The sequence below is a fragment of the Vulpes lagopus genome, chromosome 16 (genome assembly GCF_018345385.1).
Source record: "Vulpes lagopus strain Blue_001 chromosome 16, ASM1834538v1, whole genome shotgun sequence".
NCBI lineage: Eukaryota > Metazoa > Chordata > Mammalia > Carnivora > Canidae > Vulpes > Vulpes lagopus.
In genome coordinates, this window is record NC_054839.1 from 45865712 (window position 1) to 45886410 (window position 20699).

General features: G+C 36.1%; 1 protein-coding gene across 2 annotated transcripts in view; it reads left to right on the forward strand.

Annotated features, from left to right (window-relative positions):
• Positions 1 to 20699, forward strand: part of DIAPH3 (diaphanous related formin 3) — a 496533-nt gene that overhangs the window by 235468 nt on the left and 240366 nt on the right. The gene's annotated exons all lie outside the window — the stretch shown is intronic.

The window sequence follows — 20699 nt, forward strand, 5'->3', positions numbered from 1 at the left end:
GGTAAGATGAAAACTGCACTGGCTGTGACTGAAGAGTATATTTTGATTTATTCTGGAACTACGTATTCCAGCATATTACAAGAGTAGCTTCAGTTTTTGGTTCTAATCTCTCACCTCCATTCATCTTCTATGTTAGACTCTGGAATTAGAAATATAGTCTTTTTCTGGAAAATGAGGGTGAAAAAATGAATACGTTTTAAAAAAATCTTTAAGATACCTTGATAATCATCTTGTTTCAGCCTCCAATTTTATAGAAGTTGGGGTCTAAAGGGGTGAAAATACTTGTCAATGTTATATATTAGCTGTGTTGCAACTTAAGATTTTATCAAGCTTGCTTTCTTCTATTCTTTTTTCCTATCATTAAATTATCATTTTGAAGTTGGTTACATTCAGTCATCCTGACAATACTTTAGTGTTTCATTTCTTTTTTATATGTAAGGTTATTTTTTTTTCTCTTTTATCTTCAGTTCTATTACCAATCACCAGGATATGATAGAATTGTTATTTGATATAATTTTGAAAACTAGGGTTGGGTAACTGCAGGGCTGTCTGCCTACCATATTTTGCATGTGGTTGGCATTTGTTGAAAAAAGCAAGATTTTTCCTTTTTTTTTTTTTTTTAAGATATATCCTGTTTATAGTCTTACAATTTTGATTATAAAACTTTATAACTTATTTTCTTTACAAAAATGTTTTTCTTTTTTTTACGCAGTTCTCTAGGGTTCCAATTTTTTCTCCTCTTTTTTTCTTTTCTTCTGTATTTTCTTATTTGCTTTATATTCTTTTACCTGATCAGTTTGTCTTTATTTTGATCCCTGTTTGATGCTCTACCTGTAATGTCTTCCACTGGGAATAAGTGAGTAAGGGAGAATTTGCCTTAAATTTTTAACCACAAACTACTTAGAGATTTGATTTTTGCCCATCTTTTTTGCCCTGAAGTTTACAAAATGTAAAGTTACAATTTTAAGATATTTCCCATTCACATTAGATCTGAAATACATATGTGAAAAATGCCTTTTTAGCAAGTAACTTTACATTGCACATCATCACAGGACAAATGTAAAACTCTTGGCATGTTTTAGTGATTTTCACAGAAGAATGAGCTTGAACTTGCAGTTATTTTAGGTGTATTTAAGATAGCCAAGCTATGCCCTCCTTTAAAAATCTGAAGTTTGCATCAAAGAGCCATGATTTACAAGCAGTGTTGTCATAGGGGTCAGAAAGCTAAAACAATTATATTTCTAGATACTAATGCTAGAGGTTATAGTTTTGATTTTAAGACAGAGATAGACCACTTCCATTTCAGGAGGTGTCAACTCAAACTTGACCTTGAATCTACACATTCCATGCCAGGTCATACCTGACTGCAACTGGAATTCAATGTAGAAAGATTAATGCTATTGAAAAACTTCTGCTGTGGACAATATGAACACTGCTTTATCATATGTTTGTGAATATTCTTGAACACATTTTCATAATTTCTAGTTTGTGTGGTACTAACATTTTAAGACCTAATTGCTTTGGTGAAGAAATGAGAAAGAAAGTTGAGGGGGAAAAATACCATAATACAAGCACACACACTATATATATAAAATATATATAAATATAAATATATAGGATATGTTAAAATAGAAATATATATAAATGTTTTGGTTGAATGATAATGTTTTTCAATTATACCTTCTTGCATTCCAACTTTTCTCCATTCCCAATCTGTCTCCCTCTACCTCTCAGACACCTCCCCCACCAAAAAAAGAAAGGAAACCTGCTTAAAGTTCTAAACAATACTTGAGAATTACCAAAGGAGCAAGATGGACAAAACTTGTAGAACAGTGTGGAATGCCTCAAGTTTTTGCTCTTGCTGGATTAAAAGCTCAATATTAAGTTTCTTTAAAGAGTGATATGATATATTTTCAATTTACGAGATTATATAAGGTGATTTGGTGGTTTTAGGTAACTGATTATCATATGTATTTCTATGATTCCCATTATACCGTTTCAGTTTTAAAGTAATAAATTATGTTTGTATTGAAGGTGGGCTATTACCTTGAGGAAAGATAACCTACAGATTCCTACACGACTTTGATCTTGTAGAACAACATTTACTTCTTGACTAAACTTTGGCTTAAAGTACGAATCATTTCTACCTAAAAACCATCAGTGTATCACAGACAAAGAATAGGCAAGGATTAGGATAGCCTTTGCACCCCCAAATAAGGCCAACACTTGCCTTTTCATTTTCACCCAAGACAAACATACTTTTAGTTCTGTATCATCTTCAGGCTTTGTAATCTGATAGTGATTTCTTTTTTTTTTTTTTTAAGATTTTATTTTTTTATTCATAGAGACACAGAGAGAGAATGAGAGGCAGGGACACAGGCAGAGGGAGAAGCAGGCTCCATGCAGAGAGCCTGACGTGGGACTCGATCCCGGGTCTCCAGGATCACGCCCCGGGCTGCAGGTGGCACTGAACCGCTGCGCCACCGGGGCTGCCCTGATAGTGATTTCTATATTGTTTTTATTTTAACAAAAGTCATTTAACAATAGCTCAGTTGATTAAGCATTTGACTCTTGGTCTCTGCTCAGGTCATGATCTCTGGGTCATGAGATTGAGCCCCGAATCAGGCTCTATGCTAGATGTAAAGCCTGCTTAAGATTCTCTCCCTCCCTCCCCCTCTCCTCTCTCTCTCGCTCTAACTAAAAAAATATATATGTATATATCAGTTAAAACTCTAGTTACATTGTTTACCAGTTTAACTCTTTCTTTTATCCAGTTATATAAATTTACTAATTTGATACATGTGATTTCTCAGAAAGGTGTGTTCCATTTCAACAAACCTCAAAATTTGATATGCTAAAACTTACTGTAGTTGTTTGCATTAAATAATGAACCTTAATTCCTCTAAAGAATTATGTAAAATTCAATAAACAAAAAGCATCTCCACCAGGACATTGGTATTTGTTTATTTTATTTTCTCTTTGATAGAAAGGCAGTGTGCAAAAGTAACACATCCAAAATGCTAGTAACCAATGTCAATTGAAGACCAATTAGAAAAACACGTAAATTAGAAATATGTTTTACTTTTGTCATGTATTATTTAGATAGAACTTTTTAGGACTGTATTGCCTATATAGAGTGTGGTATATAAATAGACTATGGAGAAATACTATGCCAATATTCATTAAATTGTATGTCCTTGAAGCTCTTTCAATCATTAAACCATTTGCTATGTCTGTATTCTTTCCAGGTTTCCAGTAATAAAGCGTTTCATGTGCATTTTATTTCTCCCTTGAAATTGGAAGCAAAATGTTTTAATGCAAGTACTATCATTATTCCTTTAAAAAAAAAAAGGACCTTTTAATTCATGAATACTAGATATAGGTACTTTTATGCTATGAAGGATTTAGTCACTCATGTGTTACTTTTAATAATTCAGTCTTAAGGTACCAAATCTCTTCGCAATCCTTATGTCTTGGACATTGGCCAGTATGAGCAGGAAAAGTTCTTAGGTGTTCTAGACCTGTTCTAGTCCATGCACTGTAGTCTAGTTTGCAATGGTGACATTGGTGGTAGTTGGTGGTCTTTTGGAGTTGATCTTCTGGTACTATGAATTCAAGGCCTAATAGTTTCAAGATACTGTTAATTTGTTTTTGTAGCTGGGTATAGTACACTTCTATGCCCTAGGTTTCTGGGAGTTTTTGACATATGAAAAATAATACCCCATCCAAAATCTGAAAAAGTTGTCATTTAATGCTGAGAGATGAAAGGTTCTAGTCAAATGGCATTTTATTTATTTTATTTTATTTTATTTTATTTTATTTTATTTTATTTTATTATTTTATTTTTTTATTTTTATTTATTTATATTTATATTTATTTTATTTTATTATTTTTTCTTATTTTTAAAGATTTTATTTATTCATGACACACACACACACACACACAGGTCGAGAGAGAAGCAGGCTCCATGCAGGGAGCCCGACGTGGGACTTGATCCCGGGACTCCAGGATCAGGCCCTGGGCCGAAGGTAGGCGCTAAACTGCTGAGCCACCCAGGGATCCCCTCAAATGGTATTTTATTTATTTATTTATTTATTTATTTTATTTATTTATTTATTTTCAAATGGTATTTTAAAGGAGTGCTCTGAGAGGTGGTCTGTCTCTGAATCTTTTTGTGTGACTGGAATGAGACAGTTTGCATGCTGATTTTATTTATTGGTTTAGGTTCTGGGCAAAAAACACTGAATACTGACTGATGTGCTTAATTTGAGATATTCTTTTCCCTGGGCAGTTCAGGACTCTCTCTCTGTTGTTGAGAAATTGCTTTATATTTGGTATGCCCTATCCTGGTGCTTTTATTCAACTTAATTTTCTATCAGTAAGTGAAGAAGTGAAAATATACCTGCCTGTCTCTTTGTTTGGGTTTTCACACAATCGTGGCTTAACTGTATAAGAAGTAACATAAGTGAATATTCATTGGGATCAGAAGATGAGCTAAAGTTTGGAAAAATGTCTAAAAATTTGCATTTGAAACTTGGTATAAAAGTTTTTGAGAATTTGTCTCCATATTATTAAATTCTGTTAATCTGCCTGTTCTTCAAAGGGATTAAAACATTTATAGGAAAGGTTGAATTGAACAAATGTCCTGTTTGTGTTCTGTATTTCGAGCTGCCACCATTTGGTGTCACTGTAGGGCAGGGCTTTTAAACTTTGTGCAGGAGAGACCTCCGTTGGTTCTTTTTTTTTTTTTTAATCAAAAAATGTTGTAGGAAGTTTATGCATATTTCCCTGCATTAAAAATGCCTGTTTTAAAATATATGCTAATATTCTTGTAAGACATTTAAATAATGTATAAAAATATTGAATACAATGTGAAAGTTCCTTGTATCTCACTACCTCACTCCATTCCATACAAATTATTTTTAACATTTTGTTGGACTTCCAATCCTGTTTCTTTCTATTCACAAATATATATGTGTTCATATGAACATTTAGAAAAAATACATTGTTTTGAAACTTTCGTTATAAAAAACCTATTTGGAGATCTTTATTTTCATGATGTACTGGTTTTAAATTCTTAAATGGTATTCTTTGGTCTCTCCTGTGACTTTTTTTTAAACTTTTATTATTCTAATGAAGGATGGTTAGTTGGAGGGTTTTTAAGAAGTTTGGATACATCTTCATATATGTATTTGAATATACTGTTCAGAAATATTATGCCAATACCCATTAAATTTAGGTCTCCAGCGTTTTATAAAAGAGTGATTCTACATTCATCCTGATATATGCATTTGAAGGCAGTGTATCTTAGGCATTGTAAGTGTGGTCTCTGGGTTGAAGTCCTAGACCAGTCTTATTAGCTGTGTGCTCTTGAGTAGTTACTTACTTTTCGGTACCTTAATTTTCTTATTTAGGAAATGGGACTATATTATTTCCTGTTGCTGCTATAAAAAATTACCATAAATTTAGTGAGTTCCAAACAACAAAAGATTATAATCATTTAATTCTGGAGATCAGAGGTTCAAAGTGGGTCATCAGGGCTACATTCCCTCAAAGGCTGTAGAAGGGGATTTATTTCCTTTTTCCAACTTCTAGGGGCTGCTCATATTCCTTGGCTCATGGTCCAGCATCTTAGTGGCTTTTGTCATCATGTCTCCTCTGTCTCTCTTGTCTCCTTTTATAAGAGCCCTGTGATTATATTGGGCCTATTTGGATAATCCAGGATGATCTCCTCCCTCAAAAGATTCTCTATTTAATCACATCTGCAAAGTCCCTTTGGAGTGTGAAATAATATATTTGAAAGTGTTAGGATTAGGGCAGCCCCGGTGGCTCAGCAGTTCAGCCCTGCCTGCAGCCCAGGGTGTGATCCTGGAGACCCCATTGAGTCCCACATCAGGCTCCCTGCATGGAGCCTGCTTCTCCCTCTGCCTGTGTCTCTGCCTCTCTCTTTGGGTCTCTCATGAACAAATAAATAAAATCTTAAAAAAAAAAAAAAAAGAAAAGAAAGTGCTAGGATTAGTACATGGTTATTATTTAAGGGAACATTATTCTACCAATCACAGAGACAGTAATAGTGCCTACCTCCCTTGTGTTCTCCTGAGAATTAAAAAATTGATATAGTGAATATGTATAAATCCTCTTATAATAATAAACTCTAAAGGTTAGCTTTGTTATTTTTTTTGGAAAGAGTCACAGAATTTCAATTGCTAGGTTAAAGGTACTTTTAATCTTGATAGTTACTGCCAAATTACTTTTCCAAGAGATGTGTCAGTGTATACTTTTATGAACAATGTATATGTGGACTTTTTTCTGGTGTGGTCTCCAGTATTTATTTATTTATTTTTTGTTTTTATATATTATAGTTCTTGATTATGAGATGATATTGAAGCAGTTATTATATATTTGTTATTTATTTTTCTTAAAACTGCCTGTAATATCTTTTTTCTCCTATCTGTTTTGTCCTTCATTTGTAGGAGCTCATTATATAATCTGAGTGCTACTTTGTAAATATTTGCCATTTTTCTTAATACTTCTCACTTGTCTCTTTGCTTTTATTTATGTCTATTGTATTTTTTGGCAGTTTTGAAGATTGATTTTACTCAACTATCAGAAAGGAGGAATACTTAGCATTTACATTGATGTGGATAGAACTAGAAGTTATTATAATGAGTGAAATAAGTCAGCCAGAGAAAGACAATTACCAATATGTGAAATATAAGAAACAGCACAGAGCATCATAGGGTAAGGGAGGGAAAACTGAATGGGAAATCATCAGAGAGGGAGAAAAACCTTGAGAGACTCTTGACTCTAAGAAACAACCTGAGAGTTGAAGGAGGGGAGGTGGGTAGAAGTTTGGGGTAACTGGGTGATGGGCATATTAAGGGGGGGCACATGATATGATGAGCACTGTGTGTTAATAAGACTGATGAATCATTGACCACTACATTTGAAACTAAGCATTTACTTTATGTTGGCTAATTGAATTTAAATAAAAAAAAAAGTGAGTTGAGATAAAGAAGACTCCTGTTACTTAGTGATAGGAATGTATTCTTGGTGTATGGACAAATTTGGTCCTTTGTATATAATAGGACCAATTGATTCTGTCTTTATTTTTTAAAGATTTTATTTATTCATCAGACACACAAAGAGAGAGAGAGGCAGAGACTTAGGCAGAGGGAGAAGCAGGCATCATACAAGGAGCCTGATGTGGGACTCGATCCCAGGACTCTAGGATCACACCCTGAGCTGAAGGCAGGCGCTTAACCACTGAGCCATCCAGGCATCCCTGATTCTGTCTTTAGTTTGATTGTGGGGAACACCTGTAAATATGTAAAATGAGTGTGAAATGCCACAGACTTTACTGCGTCCCTAACATCCTTCAGTTGCTTTCCATAGCTCTTACATGGATGTCTTCAGTTCTTCTAAATAGCATAGGCTTTAAAAAAAAAATCATTGAGGTATAAATGACATATGATAAAATGCACTTCTTTAGGATTTGTAGAATTTGATTAATTTTTACATATGACTATACTCTTGAAACCATCCCCATAATCAAGATAATGAGCATGTTTCCTCAGGCCTTTCTAGAAGCCCCTCCTTCCCATCCATCCAGAACTCAGTCTTTTTTTTTTTTTTTTTTTTTTAAGATTTGATGTATTTATTCATGAGAGACACAGAGAAAGAGAGAGGCAGAGATACAGGCAGAGGGAGAAGCAGGCTTCATCCAGGGAGCCCAATGTGGGACTTGATCCCGGGAGTCCAGGATCACGTCCTGGGCTGAAGGCAGGCGCTCAACCGCTTAGCCACCCAGGCATCCCAGAACTCAGTCTTTAATGAAGCATTCCTGCTGCTCCTCCTTCCTCTGGTCTCAGTTTTCACATATACTTCATCTTTCTTTAACTTGCTGAACTCTGAAGGTACCTTACTTAAGCCAATTGGTATGCTTCCCTTTCCTCCTCCTTTCCATTTTGAGAAAGACTCCTCTGAAATACTTTCTCTATAAAATTCAGTATCCCTCCTCTTTGTTACCATAATGTCCTGTGCATATCTCCAAACGGCTCTTATATCCCTAGAACATAATTGTTCTTTAACGCATGACAGTCTTCATTTATGCTCAGAACTTTCTGCAGGCTGAAGTAGCTCATGTTCATCTTCATATTCTCAGCAGATGGTATATCTTCTGGCACATGGTGACCATAGGATATTAGCTAAATGAATACGTGCAATAAAGAAGACATGAACAGAAAGTAAGGAAAATATATGGTAAGAACAATAAAATAACAAAGTTTGAAGAATTTTTTTAAAGAAGATTTTGTTGTTTTGGAGCAGTTTTTAGTTCATAACAACGGTGGGAGGAAGATAAGAGATTTCCCATATACTGTCCCGCTACCACATCTGTGGCCTCCCCTATTATCAACATCACCCCCACCTCAGAGTGGTACATTCATTACAGTTGATGAACTTGCTCTGACACGTTATTATCATCTAAATTCCATAGTTTACATTACAGTTCACTCTTGGTGTTGTACATTTTCTGGGTTTCGACAAATGTGTAATGATGTGTATCCATCTTTATGGTATCATATGAATATTGTTATTGCTCTAAAACAAATGTCTTTTGAAATCACTTTAAAATTTTTTAACTTAAATTTCAATTAGTTAACATACAGTGTAATATTAATTTCAGGTATACAATATAGTGATTCATGCTTCCATACACCTGGTGCTCATCACAACAAGGGAACTCCTTAATTCCTATTACCCATTTAAACTCTCCCTCTAACCAACTTCCTCTGGTAACCATCAGTTTGTTCTCTGTTAGTTAGGAGTGTTTATTAGTTTGCCCCCCTCTCTCTCTACTTATCCTTTTGTTCCTTTGTTTTGTTTCTTATTCATTCACTGGTCGATGGATACTTGGGCTGTTTTCATAATTTGGCTATTGCAAATAAAAGATTGGGGTGCATGTATTCCTTTGAATTAGTACTTTTATATTTGGGTAAATATCTACTAGTGCAGTTGCTGGATCATAGGGTAGTTCTGTTTTAACTTTTTGAGGAACCTCCATATTATTTTCCCGAGTGGCTGTACCAGTTTGCATTCCTATCCGCAATACAAGAGGCTGTCCGTTTCTCCACATCCTCACCAATACCTATTGTTTCTTACATTGTTGTTTTTAACCATTTTAACAGACATAAGGTGATATCTCACTGATTTGATTTGCATTTCCCTGATGATGAGTGATGTCAAAGCATCTTTTCATGTGTCTGTTGACCATCTGTATTTTGGAAAAATGTGTGTTCATGTCTTCTGCCCATTTTTTAATTGTATTATTCGTTTTGGGGGTATTGAGTTTGATAAGTTCTTTATTTTGGATACTAACCCTCTGTCTGATATATCATTTGCAAATATCTTCTCCCACTCCATAGGTTTGCCTTTCAGTTTTGTTGTTTCCTTGGCTGTGCAGAAGCTTTTCGTTTTGATATCCCATTAGTTTATTTTTGCTTTTGTTTCCCTTGCCTCAGGAAACATAAAGTCACTTTTTAAACTAAAAATCTTAAGTATTTTTGAGATAATTATTTTAATTTTTGTTAAAATTAATCTCTCTAGATAACGACTTCTCTGTGGCAAGAATGGGTGAATTCAAAAGCAAACCAATAACTTATGACATAAAAGTCTGAATTCACTCTTTTTTAAAAAAGTAGAACTTAACCACCCTGTGTAATGCTGCCATTTGTTCAACTGTCACAATGCACTACTGTTCTTTTGATATCACACCTACCTTGGACTTTTACCTTGATGCTCTTTGAACTCAGAAGGCCATTTTTTTTTTCAGTCCATTAAATATTCAGGGTAGCCTGTAGAGTATTTCTTATGATACCTAGTGATTTTATTTTATAATAGATGTTGAGGAAATTATGATTTGTTGCAAGAATCATGGCTTATTGAAACACCTTTAGGAAAAACTGAGCAAGATAGGTAAGGAATCCGAGAGAATATCTCCACTGAGCTATTGCTTTCCCAGCCTAAATATCTCCAAGTCTGTCTTTCATGCTTTAGGTGTTGATTATTTCAAGAGCTTTGCAAATGTTCTGCTACAAGATCAGTAATGTTTCACGGAGTTACCACTTTAAAACATAATAAAAGACGTGAAGTTAGTATGATACAATTTCTTTTCCGTTTTGGTTTCTGTAATTACTTCTTCCTTTTCTCCTTGATAATTCATCTTCACTCTCGCCTGTTAATGAGCGAAATCTCGCCAGTCTCTCCTCCTGGAAGATAGAGTTCTGTTTTGTCTTCTGCTTTTTGTGCCTGTCCTGGAGTCCAAGTTCTTTCAGATTCCATGATGCTTTAGACAGCGCTTTGGCAAACTCATCTGCAAATCTTTCACTACCCAGGGAGGACATTTGTTTAGAATAATAAATGATTATAACTAGATTCATAGCTATTTAAATCTTAGAGGTCTGCTTCTCTTAAGATCCTAAGCATTCAGCTGTTGTTCGGTTATTCTTGTCACTCTGCTTTGCAACCTTCTTGACATGCTTCTACCAGGATCCAGGACTTAATATAGGCTCGCCAGCACAGATGGTTTTTCTTTCACCTAGTTCAGGGCTTATTAATTTAGCTTGCTTTCGATTCTCATTGATTTGCAGCTAAAATTCTGCAGACATGTAGTACTTCCATAATTTTTCTCATGCTCTGATTTTTGTCTTCTGTCACCTTCAGTAGTTTAAGCCAAAATAGTCACAATGCTATTTGAAGTTAGAGACATTTTGTTGGTTTGAGGAGTTAAAATCAGTTGTCAGTTGGAAGGTATCTTCACCTTGCCCACTCGACTCTAATAATTTTCTCAGAAGATCTTTTTCCATTTTTCCACACAGATTTTTTTTTGTAGTTCTTCCTACACATGACACAATGGAATTAGACATTGATAAAACTTGTAAAAGTCCACTTACTTCTTCTCTATACAAGCTTAACAGGTAGTACAAAATAATGTGTAATACATGTGTCGATTCAACCAAATATACCGAAATATACAGAAAATTGGAGGTTTTCTTATGTTTGACTTAACATGGCTTCACTGCCAATAGATTGAGTATATTTAAGAACCATTCTACTATTGATTTGAGCCAGCATTAGAGTCTTATGAAATGGCTCCAGGTAGCAATTTTTCCATTAATGTAGACCCTGGCCTTTTGATGTTACAGGGGACTTAGGTTGCCAGATATTTTATGGAAGAATTGAGACCTTGAAGTTAAATTGGTAACTGCACCACCATCTGATCTTTTTATTTTAATACCTTGCTCCCAGGGTTCTGAAATGATTTATTGATTTGTGCATTTATATGACAAATATTTATGGAACACCTACTGTGCACTGGGCATTGCTCTAGGCCCTGGGTGAGTTGCAGTGGGTGTGTCTCTTATTCCTTATTGGTCTTCCATTTCTGAAGATGCTAACATTATACACATAAACAGTAAAATATCAAGTAATAATAACTACTCCTCAGGAAGTAGTGGGGTGAGGGTACATGTACGTGTGTATGTGAGATTGACAAGACTAGGGAACACTTCTGAAGAGATGATATTTAGCCAGAGCCACATAACTGTAGTTTGCTGTGTCGCTGTATTGGGGAGAGCACATCATAGACGGAGGAAACCATGAGTACCCAGGCTTTGAAGGATAAGTGAGCTTGGCACAGCCAAGGACAGTGGCTGTGGCAGAGTAAGGAGTGGTAGGGGATGAGGTTAGACTTCCTGGGCCTTGGAGCCATGAAGTGAGGCCCATGTACTTTATGATAAGAAAGCTGTCAGGGTTTTTAACAAATAAGTGAAATGATCAGACTGATGCTTTATGAGTATTGTTCTGGCAGCTATGTGTGGGGGGACAGATTGTGGGGTGGGTGCATAAACTGAAGTCAGTGGCCATTTAACATGCCATTCTAACTAATTATTAAGGTGAGGAATAGTGCTGGCTTGCCAGGCTGGATGGCATGGTCTCTGGGTTAGCACTGGTCAGATTCTGGATGTATTTGGGTAGATTGGATTGGGGATATGAGAGAAATCAGGCTGACTCCAAAGTTTGTGGCCTGTGTCACTAGAAAGATAAGCATTTCCAGTCACAGAGATGGGGAAGAAGGTGTGCCAGCGGAAGAGCCTGGGAAGGAGCCTCACTTAACATGTCTGTAAACATCCAAGTGGACACATGAAGGGTGTAGTTGGGATATAAGCTAGGAGTTCAGGGCTAGAGGCATAAATCTGGGACCATGGCATTTATAGCTGTGGCTCTGGGTGAAATCACCTAGGGAGTGACTTAGAAATGCCACACAGGAGGCAGGGAAGGGCAAGGCGAAATATGCAAACCTACTGATTTGGTTTTGTTTTGTTTTCTTCCCCCATCATCTCCCAAGAGAGGGACTCACCAACAGCAAGGTTTTGTTTTTGCAACTACCACCTCTCTGAGGAGAATTGTCGCCCCTGGTTTAGGGAATTACACCAGGTGATTTTTATGGTATGACACTATTGCAGTTTGTTTCAAAACCTAAGTGTGAGGTCTATTTGGCATTTGTAGAGTATAATTCATCAAGGACTTTTGGAAAGAAGCTACCGTTCATGAGAATATGTATCTGCAGAAAGAAAGAAAAAAACCTCTTTTGCCTCTGAACCTTCCTCTCATATGAAAGAAAATTGAATAATCTCTAATATATAATAATACTAAAGGTATAGAGACTATATCATAAACTAAGATAAAGTTAAAATGCCTAAAGTATGTAGGCATATTCCATGATACAATAACCCTCTCATTTAATCAAGGGATTGAGTTCATTTAGTTCAAATCGACATAAAAATAGTAATATCAAATCCTGCCAGTAAGGGGGGAAAAAAATCACTCACATACTACCAATTGTATTCTCCGTAGAGTGGGAGGGTAAGTTGAATTGAGCTCTAAACGAGTTCTCTTACGAGCTTTTGTTACCATCGTTCCCTTGAAATTAGTAGAATGTCAGCTATATTAAATAACTTTGCAATTCCTTAATTTATTAGAACTAATGAAAACACAGCATGATCAGAATAATAAGCTCTTTCACTGAGTTACTAACTCACAAAGTTTGAATTTTCAACTGTGATTTATCTTGATCTTCCCTCTTTATTCACTTGACGGCAAAAAGGTACAATGTTTGCTTGTGTTTTATATAACATGCAGGAAGATGTGAGAAAGATTTGATATCAAATAGTATCTACCTCAGTTTATCTTCAACTAGTCTATTTTTCACACACCAGCCAGTGATGTAAGTCAGATAATATTCTCTTTACTTATAATCCTAGAATGGTTTCCCACCTCAGGGGAAAATCTCAAATCCTTGGTAGTCAACCAAGCTCTATAGAATTTACCATTGCCTCCATATTCTTTTTTTTTTTTTTTTTTAAGATTTTATTTATTTATAATAGACATAGAGACACACACAGAGAGAGAGAGAGAGAGAGAGGGGCAGAGACACAGGCAGAGGGAGAAGCAGGTTCCAAGCTGGGAGCCCGATGTGGGACTCGATCCCGGGACTCCAGGATCGCGCCCTGGGCCAAAGGCAGGCGCTAAACTGCTGAGCCACCCAGGGATCCCTGCCTCCATATTCTTGATTCATCTTCTACTGTGTTTTCTTAGCTAACTCTGCTTTAACCACACGGCCTCTGTACTGTTCCTTGCGATGCCAATCACATTCTTGAGGGTTTTATATTTGCTGTTTGCTCTCCTTGGACCTTGCTTCCACCACATAACCAAATGAGTTATTCCTTAATGTCCTTTCAGTCTTTGTTCATATGTCAACTTCTGAACGTCTTCTCTGAGCACTCGGCTTGAAATTGCATGCCTACTTGCCCAATGCACTTCTTTTCCTCATCCCTGCTTTTTCTCCCAAGTATTTATTGTCTTCTCATTATATTATGTTCTGTCAATTAACCTATCTATTAGTCTATCATAAGAATGTCTATCACATCAAGAATCATTGTCTCTTGGTGAATTCCTAATGTCTTGAACACTACTTGGCATGTAAGAAGCACTCCATAAATATCTGATGAATGAATGAATAAATGTTCCGTAACGTACTTTATGATTTATTTTAAATACTGAAATAAAGTATGTAGGCTTAGTGAGGCTTGTTATACAACATATTCCTATCATTGAGACATGGATCTGGGTTAAAACAACTTGGTATTCCAAATTCCTTCAAATATCCTTCATTGTATTTCTAACCCAATTAGACAGGTCTGAGTTTGAATACTTAATTTACCACGTACCAGCTATGAAACTTTGAACAAGTCTCTTAACACTCCTCAATTTCATTTTCTTTATTTATAAAACATGTGAATTTAGAACTTATCTCATTAGGTTGTGGTAAGATTTAAAGGAGGACATTTGTGGGTGGTCAGTAGAGAATCAGTACCCAGTTATGTTAGCTGCTGTCCAACTCCTCCTCATACTTGTGTTTTAAATGTTTTCATGCGTTGAGGTCCAGTTGAGAACCCACTTTCTTGCTTGAGTCCTTTCCTAATTTACAGTTGGAATGCTCTCTCTCTCTCTCTCTCTCTCTCTCTCTGTTCTCTGATCCTCTTTCATGTTTTACACTGAGAGTTACTTTCAGGTTATGCACAACCTCATAATTCCAAATCCAATGTAATCCTTTTGTGTCTTGTCTGTGTACTCTCGACCTAGGGTCAGTATTTCACCCTGTTAACTCTATCTACTTGCTTGTCCTCTCCTTCAGCTCCCATGTCTGCTTGTCTGATTACTTCCTGGACTCTTTTCCCATTTCTTCTAATACTTAAACCAGCATCTTACTCAGGTTCTGTTTTCTTCTCTCTTTTCATACACTCCTCTTTCTCAATGATTTTATCCACCCCACAATTATTTATTAACTCCTTTGGACAATGTTTAGACATTCTATACTTTTTGTACTTTGTATATTTTTTAAATATGCAGAATTCAGTGTTGCACAAAGCAGCAATGGGGATAAGTAAAGGTGTGATGCAAAAGTAGCTACCGACTGATGAACATTTTGGTTGCAATCAGTTATCCTAACTCCAGGATCTTCTGTTGAGACATGGTGCCAGAATAGTTGTTTTCTGTTTGTGGGAACAACCTTCAAGAGTACAATTCTAGTTACTGAAAACCTGAGTAGGTTAAGTTCCCCTGCTGGTATTAGTTGCACATGTTAGAGTCAAATATATGAGCTATGTAGACTTGACTAGGTCTATTCAACTGAAGACCTTAGCCTTAGAAATCCCCTGAAATTAAAATCATCCAGTTGCATACAGTGACAGATTGATGGTTATTATTGAAAGCATAATCAAGGACAAAAGATACTAGAAATTGAATTTAACTCTATGAGATATTACAACACAGCAGGTTAGACTTCTGCTTATAAGGCATCCCATGCAATGGGGTAGCTAGAGATTAGAATCTGACTCAATGTTAGTTTAGTCTATTTTTTTAATATATCTGAGGTTTGTTGCGCTTAGATGAGGGTTTGAATGATAGCAGAGAGAATAAATTTTGGAGTTTCAGTTCAATGATGTAAGTGTTGCACTCAAATGAGTAACCGTAGAGCAGCCAAGTAACTACACGGCAGTTAAATTAGTTGACTTCTGTATAGTAATATACAGTTCACAAAGTGGGTTTATATACATTTGCCTGATAGATCCTTCGCGGCTGCCCTTTAAGGTTGCAGGAACTGAAACTCTCATATAGAGTAGGTGCCTTAATCTCTGTATCTTATAAACAAAAGAGAAGGACTCATATTCAGGATTTCTGTATTATCTTTTGTTTCAACCACACTATGTTGTTTCGAGATACAAGGCTCTTGACATGTTAGCAAAGAAGTAGATGTATGTATACAGGAGGTGGGCAAAAGGCAAATGAAGGGAAAGGTTTTTAAAAAGGCTTTAGCCTACATTGCGTTTCTGCTTAAGACCAGTCCTATACCTCCTTTTCTTTGCAGAAAACCAAATATCATTTTGTATCTTCAGAAACTCAGGGCCCAAGTGGGAGGGAAATCTCTGTCCTTCCTTGAAGAGCCTGATGAGTGTATGTGTTTTTGGAATGTGAACTGCCTTATTGGGCTCATTACTCCGTAAGTCTGACCACTGAACTTCATTAAGAAGCCTTTCCCTCATTTCCTGTCCTCTGGTTGACAGAAAACTGGCACTGGGATGCTAAGGATGAGAGCCCTTGAAAACTTTTCTGGGATACCCAGAATCAATTGTAAAGTTTCATTTAACTTATTTTGCACAGTGGCTCCTGAGACGGAAGATGATGGTGTTCGGTGCTGTTTTTCTGGCTCGTTATAGTACTTGTCTGAGTTTTGTTTTGTCTTTTCCTTTTCTCTCTTGGCTTATATTTTCATTTTGTGTTGAATTGTATGTTTCATTAAGCATTCTTATCTTCCATACCAGACGTGGCCTTTTTGAAAGGATAAATGTGTTTGTTTTCTTTCCTCTAACACTGGGTCAAGTTTCCTGTCCTGCAACTCAACTATTATCCATTATTAATGTTATTTTTCTTTCTTTACCAAGGATGGCAATTTTGTGTCTAAGTCCACGTATTATATTTATTTAAGGGATGGGATAGGGAACAAAGGGATTTCCTAGCCCCCTTTATTGGAAAGCAACTTTTTATATACCCTTGGCCTAATCACTACCAAATTATATGACATTATATTTGTCCAAGTTCCCGTCTGCTAGGAAAATCTAATTGTGTGTGTACTGTAGCACTCACAGTACATTAACTTATATTGATGCGTTAAATAGTCACGATTTAGCATAAATTTTAATATGTTTAAGAGTTCTCATGGTTGGTGGCTTTATGCTAAAATTGTGATTGAACCCAGTATTCTGTTGATTTTTCCCCCCCTCACCCATGTCACATTATGTGTCTTCCTGCAGTAAGCCATGTGCCATTACTAAAGTTTTATGCTGTGGGCAAGTAGAGTTTTTCTATTCTCTTTTATCAGTGTTTTCTTTGAAGGTAGCTGCCCTTGGAATGACTAGCCACAGTCAAGCCCCTAAATCATTCTGATCAATTCAGTGCTGGTATGTTCTGAAAGGATTTAAGGTTCTAGCAGCTTTGTAGTCTCTTTTTTTCTTTTTTTTTGACGTTATATTTATGCTTCGCCTAAGTTCTGACCCGGAATTTTTTTTAAAGCATTCCATAGTTTGAATGTAATTAAGAGAAAACCAGTTCACTTCATGACAGTTCTTGATTAATTTTCTATCTGTTCTCTCTCGTTCTACTACTTGACACACTTTTTTGCCTTGTTTACTTTTCTAATTTTATCTCTTAGGAGGGCTGTGTTCTTAGCCCTTTATTTCTCACTAGGTTCTTATAATCTCCTTTGGAATGATTTGTAATTCTGACTGCTGGTTTTAGTAGTTCCCTCTCTTGCCAGTTAAAGACTACCTTTTCCCAGACTTTATCCTCCCCTGAGATGCAGGTTTTCACTTTTTTTGTTTCCTAACCATGCTCTGTGCCGGAGCCTGAATCCTGCCATCAGACTGTCCTTTGTCTCACCACACCTTAATCAGTATCTCCCTAGTTCCCCCATTTCGCCTGCAATGCAGACACAGACCTGGCCCCTCCGACACCTTTGGACAAAGTACAGACATACTTTATGACTGAAGGGCAGAGATGTTGACAGAAAACCGTATCACAGTGACTTAGTTGGAATGCTCCCGAATGCACCCACCAAGTCAGTGGCTTGACTATAACCTAAACCTAAATGCTGAATGAATTTCTGAAAGGCCATTGATTTTATTTTTAGAAGCCTGTGAATGAATTTTATTTGTCCTTGTGTAGAAACAGAGAATAAGAATTGCAAACAATTGATACTAAGAGACATGGCAAGGTGTGTGTCATTCTTAATGGATTTATATTTGGAATAAATACAGAAAAACCTATGCCATTAATATTCTGGCGTCAGAGAAAGAGCAAGATTTTGTAAAATAGCATAGGAGAAATCAAAGTGAAGGCAAGGAATTGGTCATTTAAGTAAGAGTATTTGGGACACTCGTTACTTTAAAATATGAGGTAGTTAGCAAATGTCACAGGAAAAGGCCCTCTTATTCTTCATCACTTTTGAATAATCTAATCTACAACACAGAGCTTTTCCTGTGTCCCTGTCTCTTCCCTCCAGTATCCCTGACCCTGCTTCCCCTTAGTACCACCCAGAACTTGAATGTCTACTAGTGAGATCAGCTTCCAGAGATAGAGATAAAAGGGTCAGCTGGTTAGAATTACATCCAAGGATCTGACTATGTTATGTATGTACATATATTTGCAGGCAGGGGCGGGGTTGGGGGGGATCTATCAATTCCAACTTTCTCTTTTACTCTGTGACTATTTTTATCTGGTCCACTGATCAATCTTGAGCATGTAATTAATTAGCCACTTGCAAGTGTAGAGGATTTAGCCAAAGTGGCTCTTAAATATAAGTATCATGTTTATGGTATTTTGATGATTTCTCTTAATCCCTCTTTTATTAAATGAAGGCCTGCAAGCCAGGCAGAGGGATTGCCATACCTGGAATGCTTTTGTTTCATACATGTTAATGAATGGTAATGGGAAGCCAACTTTAAAGTAGAATAAAGTGTGGATTTTAAATTTAGAATGATACTACTGAGAAAATACAAACTTTCAAGGATGGTGATACTGGGCCAGTCTGTCATAACTGCAGTTTTTTTTCATTTTTACTGTTGATTATTTAGTGTGTTTCGGGTCCTGTGCCTCACACTTCAAACGTACTGTCCTTTCCCACAGAGCTGCTAGTGATCTCTTATGATAAAACTAAATGGATTAAAAAAAAAAAAAAAACAACTAAATGAGATTATGTCACCTCCAAGCTTAAAATACTCTAAAACTTTTAAAATTTACTTTGTGTTGTATTAATACAGCCACTCCAGCTTTATTTTAGTGATAACATAGCCTATCCTGTTTGTCCTTTATTTTTTAAGCTACTATTATTACAGGTAGCATATGAGTTCTTTAGTCCAATCTAATGATTTCTACTTCTTCAGTGTAGTATTGACTGTTTTCTAATGTGGTTATTGATATGGTGGGATTTGAATCCGTAATCTTGCTATATTTATTTTGTTTCTCATGTATTCTTTGGTACTCTTTCTCTTGGATTGAGTATTTTAGTGATTTTATCTTTTTCTTGACTTATTAGGTATAACTCTTTGTTTTATTGATGGTCGCATTAGTGTTTATACTATCTATTTTATAACTCCAATTGATATACTGCTTTATGTGTGGTATAAAGTCTTAGAACAGTGTACCCCTGTTTTCCAACACCTGGGGGCTTCATGCTATCGTTATCCTACATTTTCCCTCAGCAAGGGTTTAAAACTCCTAACACATGGTTATTTACTTCCAAGGATCAGTAGTCTTTTACATCTACTCACATACATATTTCCAGCGTTCTTCACTTGTCTGTGCAAATCTTTCTTGCATTTAGAATCTTCCTCCTTCTCCCTGAAGAAATGGCTATAGCATTTCTTCTAGTGCTAATGAATTCTTTCGGTTTTTGTATGTATGAGCAAGTTTCTTCCTCATGTTCATTTTGAAAAATATTCTCATGGGTATAGAATTCCAGACTGATACCTTTTTCTTTTGGTCCTTACTGTTCCTGCACAGTCTTCTTGTTTGAATTATTTTGGGCAAGCAATCTGCCATCACTCTCCTCTTTATTTTTTTGTCCATATCTCTTTTATTCTTTATTGTCTGTTTTCAAAGGTTTTCTCTTCATCACTAGTTTTGAACAATTTGATTTTGATGTACCTTGCGTGTAGTTTTCTTCATATTTGTTGTCCATGGAGTTCATTGAGTTTGTGAATCTGTAGGTTTACAGTTCTCATTGAATTTGAAGATTTTTACCATTATTATTGTTTTTTTCAAATACTTATTCTCTACCTCTCTTCTCTGTTTCAGGGACTTAAGTTGCATATATTTTATTATTACATATGTATTTAGTCCTTTTAAAGGTGTTCCATCTCACTGATGCTTTTTGTTTTCTTTTTCATCTTTTTCATTTGTGATAATGTCAATGACTGTGTATACCAGTTAATTATTTTCTTGTGTGGGGTTTAATCTGCTGTTTTTTTAATTTTCATTCATTCATCTCAGACATCATAATCTTTTTCTATACAAATTCAGGCCTGGGTATTTTTAAAAATATCTTTCATCTCTTTAAAATTCTTAATTTTTCCACAACCTTCTCAACATGTGAATAGTTTTATAATAACTTTTCTCTGTTTATACTTCTGTCATTTTTGCATTCTTGTATCAATCTTTCTCATCAATAGTTATATATTCTTATTACTTTGAGTGGCTAATAATTTGTGTTTGAGTGCCAAAGGTTTGTTTGTTTTACCATGCTGTACTCTAGATACTTTTTTGTACTCTTATAAATATTCTTGAGCTTTGTTTTCAGAGGCAGTTAAGTTACTTGCCAACACTCTTGATACTTAACATGGCTTAATTTTATTTATTATTTATGATAGGCACACAGTGAGAGAGAGAGAGAAGCAGAGACACAGGCAGAGGGAGAAGCAGGCTCCATGCACCGGGAGCCCGACGTGGGATTCGATCCCGGGTCTCCAGGATCGTGCCCTGGGCCAAAGGCAGGCGCTAAACCGCTGCGCCACCCAGGGATCCCC